The sequence below is a fragment of the Drosophila simulans genome, unplaced genomic scaffold, assembly GCF_016746395.2.
Source record: "Drosophila simulans strain w501 unplaced genomic scaffold, Prin_Dsim_3.1 Segkk7_quiver_pilon, whole genome shotgun sequence".
NCBI classification, from domain to species: domain Eukaryota; kingdom Metazoa; phylum Arthropoda; class Insecta; order Diptera; family Drosophilidae; genus Drosophila; species Drosophila simulans.
The window spans coordinates 8,102-16,202 of NW_025416877.1; positions in this window are offsets into that span (position 1 = coordinate 8,102).

The window sequence follows — 8,101 nt, forward strand, 5'->3', positions numbered from 1 at the left end:
TTCAATTTCATGTTGCTAGTTAATTACCGCTAATTAATATTAAATATTTTTTGATTTTGATCATCGATTGTCAAAACAACATAAGAACTTATTTTAAAAATATATCGAATTATTTAGATACAAACCTCTTATTCTATGGTCCTTGATTTACGACATCCTTTGTTCTAATTTTACATCCGCGCAGCTCCTGAAACTACATCGCAGGTCATCTAGCTTATTGGCTCCCAGAGGGTACATGAAATTAAAACAAAACCATTACAAGTTTAGTGTTATTTGTAAACACAATGGGCATAAGTTTTAATTAGCATTAACGATGACGTGGCGAAGAATGGAACTGACTTAATATCAAATGGACCACGTCATCAATATATGAATATCATCTCTGGTACGTAGATTTCCTATGAATTATAATTTTATGAAGTAAATTTTGTGTTCACCTCAGCATCATTAGTCATGTATTAGCAAGTGTTTTCAATTTCATGTTGCTAGTTAAGTACCGCTAATTAATATTAAATATTTTTTGATTTTGATCTCGATTGTCAAAACAACATAAGAACTTATTTTAAAAATATATCGAATTATTTAGATACAACCTCTTATTCTATGGTCCTTGATTTACGACATCCTTTGTTCTAATTTTACATCCGCGCAGCTCCTGAAACTACATCGCAGGTCATCTAGCTTATTGGCTCCCAGAGGGTACATGAAATTAAAACAAAACCATTACAAGTTTAGTGTTATTTGTAAACACAATGGGCATAAGTTTTAATTAGCATTAACGATGACGTGGCCAAGAATGGAACTGACTTAATATCAAATGGACCACGTCATCAATATATGAATACCATCTCTGGTACGTAGATTTCCTATGAATTGGAATTTTATTTAAAAAATTCGGTATTGTCAATATTTTTATGAAGTAAATTTTGTGTTCACCTTAGCGTCTTTAGTCATGTATATCTTAGCACTTGTTTTCAATTTCATGTTGCTAGTTAATTACCGCAATTAATATTAAATATTTTTTGATTTTGATCATCGATTGTCAAAACAACATAAGAACTTATTTTAAAAATATATCGAATTATTTAGATACAAACCTCTTATTCTATGGTCCTTGATTTACGACATCCTTTGTTCTAATTTTACATCCGCGCAGCTCCTGAAACTACATCGCAGGTCATCTAGCTTATTGGCTCCCAGAGGGTACATGAAATTAAAACAAAACCATTACAAGTTTAGTGTTATTTGTAAACACAATGGGCATAAGTTTTAATTAGCATTAACGATGACGTGGCCAAGAATGGAACTGACTTAATATCAAATGGACCACGTCATCAATATATGAATACCATCTCTGGTACGTAGATTTCCTATGAATTGGAATTTTATTTAAAAATTCGGTATTGTCAATATTTTTATGAAGTAAATTTTGTGTTCACCTTAGCGTCTTTAGTCATGTATATCTTAGCACTTGTTTTCAATTTCATGTTGCTAGTTAATTACCGCTAATTAATATTAAATATTTTTTGATTTTGATCATCGATTGTCAAAACAACATAAGAACTTATTTTAAAAATATATCGAATTATTTAGATACAAACCTCTTATTCTATGGTCCTTGATTTACGACATCCTTTGTTCTAATTTTACATCCGCGCAGCTCCTGAAACTACATCGCAGGTCATCTAGCTTATTGGCTCCCAGAGGGTACATGAAATTAAAACAAAACCATTACAAGTTTAGTGTTATTTGTAAACACAATGGGCATAAGTTTTAATTAGCATTAACGATGACGTGGCCAAGAATGGAACTGACTTAATATCAAATGGACCACGTCATCAATATATGAATACCATCTCTGGTACGTAGATTTCCTATGAATTGGAATTTTATTTAAATTCGTATTGTCAATATTTTATGAAGTAAATTTTGTGTTCACCTTAGCATCATTAGTCATGTATATTAGCATTGTTTCAAATTTCATGTTGCTAGTTAATACCGCTAATTAATATTAAATATTTTTTGATTTTGATCATCGATTGTCAAAACAACATAAGAACTTATTTTAAAAATATATCGAATTATTTAGATACAAACCTCTTATTCTATGGTCCTTGATTTACGACATCCTTTGTTCTAATTTTACATCCGCGCAGCTCCTGAAACTACATCGCAGGTCATCTAGCTTATTGGCTCCCAGAGGGTACATGTAATTAAAACAAAACCATTACAAGTTTAGTTTATTTGTAAACAGAATGGGCATAAGTTTTAATTAGCATTAACGATGACGTGGCCAAGAGTGGAACTGACTTAATATCAAATGGACCACGTCATCAATATATGAATACCATCTCTGGTACGTAGATTTCCTATGAATTGGAATTTTATTTAAAAATTCGGTATTGTCAATATTTTTATGAAGTAAATTTTGTGTTCACCTTAGCGTCTTTAGTCATGTATATCTTAGCACTTGTTTTCAATTTCATGTTGCTAGTTAATTACCGCTAATTAATATTAAATATTTTTTGATTTTGATCATCGATTGTCAAAACAACATAAGAACTTATTTTAAAAATATATCGAATTATTTAGATACAAACCTCTTATTCTATGGTCCTTGATTTACGACATCCTTTGTTCTAATTTTACATCCGCGCAGCTCCTGAAACTACATCGCAGGTCATCTAGCTTATTGGCTCCCAGAGGGTACATGAAATTAAAACAAAACCATTACAAGTTTAGTGTTATTTGTAAACACAATGGGCATAAGTTTTAATTAGCATTAACGATGACGTGGCCAAGAATGGAACTGACTTAATATCAAATGGACCACGTCATCAATATATGAATACCATCTCTGGTACGTAGATTTCCTATGAATTGGAATTTTATTTAAAAAATTCGGTATTGTCAATATTTTTATGAAGTAAATTTTGTGTTCACCTTAGCGTCTTTAGTCATGTATATCTTAGCACTTGTTTTCAATTTCATGTTGCTAGTTAATTACCGCAATTAATATTAAATATTTTTTGATTTTGATCATCGATTGTCAAAACAACATAAGAACTTATTTTAAAAATATATCGAATTATTTAGATACAAACCTCTTATTCTATGGTCCTTGATTTACGACATCCTTTGTTCTAATTTTACATCCGCGCAGCTCCTGAAACTACATCGCAGGTCATCTAGCTTATTGGCTCCCAGAGGGTACATGAAATTAAAACAAAACCATTACAAGTTTAGTGTTATTTGTAAACACAATGGGCATAAGTTTTAATTAGCATTAACGATGACGTGGCCAAGAATGGAACTGACTTAATATCAAATGGACCACGTCATCAATATATGAATACCATCTCTGGTACGTAGATTTCCTATGAATTGGAATTTTATTTAAAAAATTCGGTATTGTCAATATTTTTATGAAGTAAATTTTGTGTTCACCTTAGCGTCTTTAGTCATGTATATCTTAGCACTTGTTTTCAATTTCATGTTGCTAGTTAATTACCGCTAATTAATATTAAATATTTTTTGATTTTGATCATCGATTGTCAAAACAACATAAGAACTTATTTTAAAAATATATCGAATTATTTAGATACAAACCTCTTATTCTATGGTCCTTGATTTACGACATCCTTTGTTCTAATTTTACATCCGCGCAGCTCCTGAAACTACATCGCAGGTCATCTAGCTTATTGGCTCCCAGAGGGTACATGAAATTAAAACAAAACCATTACAAGTTTAGTGTTATTTGTAAACACAATGGGCATAAGTTTTAATTAGCATTAACGATGACGTGGCCAAGAATGGAACTGACTTAATATCAAATGGACCACGTCATCAATATATGAATACCATCTCTGGTACGTAGATTTCCTATGAATTGGAATTTTATTTAAATTCGTATTGTCAATATTTTATGAAGTAAATTTTGTGTTCACCTTAGCATCATTAGTCATGTATTAGCAAGTGTTTCAAATTTCATGTTGCTAGTTAATACCGCTAATTAATATTAAATATTTTTTGATTTTGATCATCGATTGTCAAAACAACATAAGAACTTATTTTAAAAATATATCGAATTATTTAGATACAAACCTCTTATTCTATGGTCCTTGATTTACGACATCCTTTGTTCTAATTTTACATCCGCGCAGCTCCTGAAACTACATCGCAGGTCATCTAGCTTATTGGCTCCCAGAGGGTACATGAATTAAAACAAAACCATTACAAGTTTAGTGTTATTTGTAAACACAATGGGCATAAGTTTTAATTAGCATTAACGATGACGTGGCCAAGATGGAACTGACTTAATATCAAATGGACCACGTCATCAATATATGAATACCATCTCTGGTACGTAGATTTCCTATGAATTGGAATTTTATTTAAAAATTCGGTATTGTCAATATTTTTATGAAGTAAATTTTGTGTTCACCTTAGCGTCTTTAGTCATGTATATCTTAGCACTTGTTTTCAATTTCATGTTGCTAGTTAATTACCGCAAATTAATATTAAATATTTTTTGATTTTGATCATCGATTGTCAAAACAACATAAGAACTTATTTTAAAAATATATCGAATTATTTAGATACAAACCTCTTATTCTATGGTCCTTGATTTACGACATCCTTTGTTCTAATTTTACATCCGCGCAGCTCCTGAAACTACATCGCAGGTCATCTAGCTTATTGGCTCCCAGAGGGTACATGAAATTAAAACAAAACCATTACAAGTTTAGTGTTATTTGTAAACACAATGGGCATAAGTTTTAATTAGCATTAACGATGACGTGGCCAAGAATGGAACTGACTTAATATCAAATGGACCACGTCATCAATATATGAATACATCTCTGGTACGTAGATTTCCTATGAATTGGAATTTTATTTAAAAAATTCGGTATTGTCAATATTTTTATGAAGTAAATTTTGTGTTCACCTTAGCGTCTTTAGTCATGTATATCTTAGCACTTGTTTTCAATTTCATGTTGCTAGTTAATTACCGCTAATTAATATTAAATATTTTTTGATTTTGATCATCGATTGTCAAAACAACATAAGAACTTATTTTAAAAATATATCGAATTATTTAGATACAAACCTCTTATTCTATGGTCCTTGATTTACGACATCCTTTGTTCTAATTTTACATCCGCGCAGCTCCTGAAACTACATCGCAGGTCATCTAGCTTATTGGCTCCCAGAGGGTACATGAAATTAAAACAAAACCATTACAAGTTTAGTTTATTTGTAAACAGAATGGGCATAAGTTTTAATTAGCATTAACGATGACGTGGCCAAGAATGGAACTGACTTAATATCAAATGGACCACGTCATCAATATATGAATACCATCTCTGGTACGTAGATTTCCTATGAATTGGAATTTTATTTAAATTCGTATTGTCAATATTTTATGAAGTAAATTTTGTGTTCACCTTAGCATCATTAGTCATGTATTTAGCAATTGTTTCAATTTCATGTTGCTAGTTAATTACCGCTAATTAATATTAAATATTTTTTGATTTTGATCATCGATTGTCAAAACAACATAAGAACTTATTTTAAAAATATATCGAATTATTTAGATACAAACCTCTTATTCTATGGTCCTTGATTTACGACATCCTTTGTTCTAATTTTACATCCGCGCAGCTCCTGAAACTACATCGCAGGTCATCTAGCTTATTGGCTCCCAGAGGGTACATGAAATTAAAACAAAACCATTACAAGTTTAGTGTTATTTGTAAACACAATGGGCATAAGTTTTAATTAGCATTAACGATGACGTGGCCAAGAGTGGAACTGACTTAATATCAAATGGACCACGTCATCAATATATGAATACCATCTCTGGTACGTAGATTTCCTATGAATTGGAATTTTATTTAAAAAATTCGGTATTGTCAATATTTTTATGAAGTAAATTTTGTGTTCACCTTAGCGTCTTTAGTCATGTATATCTTAGCACTTGTTTTCAATTTCATGTTGCTAGTTAATTACCGCTAATTAATATTAAATATTTTTTGATTTTGATCATCGATTGTCAAAACAACATAAGAACTTATTTTAAAAATATATCGAATTATTTAGATACAAACCTCTTATTCTATGGTCCTTGATTTACGACATCCTTTGTTCTAATTTTACATCCGCGCAGCTCCTGAAACTACATCGCAGGTCATCTAGCTTATTGGCTCCCAGAGGGTACATGAAATTAAAACAAAACCATTACAAGTTTAGTGTTATTTGTAAACACAATGGGCATAAGTTTTAATTAGCATTAACGATGACGTGGCCAAGAATGGAACTGACTTAATATCAAATGGACCACGTCATCAATATATGAATACCATCTCTGGTACGTAGATTTCCTATGAATTGGAATTTTATTTAAAAAATTCGGTATTGTCAATATTTTTATGAAGTAAATTTTGTGTTCACCTTAGCGTCTTTAGTCATGTATATCTTAGCACTTGTTTTCAATTTCATGTTGCTAGTTAATTACCGCAATTAATATTAAATATTTTTTGATTTTGATCATCGATTGTCAAAACAACATAAGAACTTATTTTAAAAATATATCGAATTATTTAGATACAAACCTCTTATTCTATGGTCCTTGATTTACGACATCCTTTGTTCTAATTTTACATCCGCGCAGCTCCTGAAACTACATCGCAGGTCATCTAGCTTATTGGCTCCCAGAGGGTACATGAAATTAAAACAAACCATTACAAGTTTAGTGTTATTTGTAAACACAATGGGCATAAGTTTTAATTAGCATTAACGATGACGTGGCCAAGAATGGAACTAACTTAATATCAAATGGACCACGTCATCAATATATGAATACCATCTCTGGTACGTAGATTTCCTATGAATTATAATTTTATGAAGTAAATTTTGTGTTCACCTCAGCATCATTAGTCATGTATTAGCAAGTGTTTCAAATTTCATGTTGCTAGTTAAGTACCGCTAATTAATATTAAATATTTTTTGATTTTGATTGTCTATATCAAAACAACATAAGAACTTATTTTAAAAATATATCGAATTATTTAGATACAACCTCTTATTCTTTGGTCCTTGATTTACGACATCCTTTGTTCTAATTTTACATCCGCGCAGCTCCTGAAACTACATCGCAGGTCATCTAGCTTATTGGCTCCCAGAGGGTACATGTAATTAAAACAAAACCATTACAAGTTTAGTTTATTTGTAAACAGAATGGGCATAAGTTTTAATTAGCATTAACGATGACGTGGCCAAGAATGGAACTGACTTAATATCAAATGGACCACGTCATCAATATATGAATACCATCTCTGGTACGTAGATTTCCTAGAATTGGAATTTTATTTAAATTCGTATTGTCAATATTTTATGAAGTAAATTTTGTGTTCACCTTAGCATCATTAGTCATGTATTAGCAAGTGTTTCAAATTTCATGTTGCTAGTTAAGTACCGCTAATTAATATTAAATATTTTTTGATTTTGATCATCGATTGTCAAAACAACATAAGAACTTATTTTAAAAATATATCGAATTATTTAGATACAAACCTCTTATTCTATGGTCCTTGATTTACGACATCCTTTGTTCTAATTTTACATCCGCGCAGCTCCTGAAACTACATCGCAGGTCATCTAGCTTATTGGCTCCCAGAGGGTACATGTAATTAAAACAAAACCATTACAAGTTTAGTTTATTTGTAAACAGAATGGGCATAAGTTTTAATTAGCATTAACGATGACGTGGCCAAGAATGAACTGACTTAATATCAAATGGACCACGTCATCAATATATGAATACCATCTCTGGTACGTAGATTTCCTATGAATTGGAATTTTATTTAAATTCGTATTGTCAATATTTTATGAAGTAAATTTTGTGTTCACCTCAGCATCATTAGTCATGTATTTAGCAGTGTTTCAAATTTCATGTTGCTAGTTAATTACCGCTAATTAATATTAAATATTTTTTGATTTTGATCATCGATTGTCAAAACAACATAAGAACTTATTTTAAAAATATATCGAATTATTTAGATACAAACCTCTTATTCTATGGTCCTTGATTTCGACATCC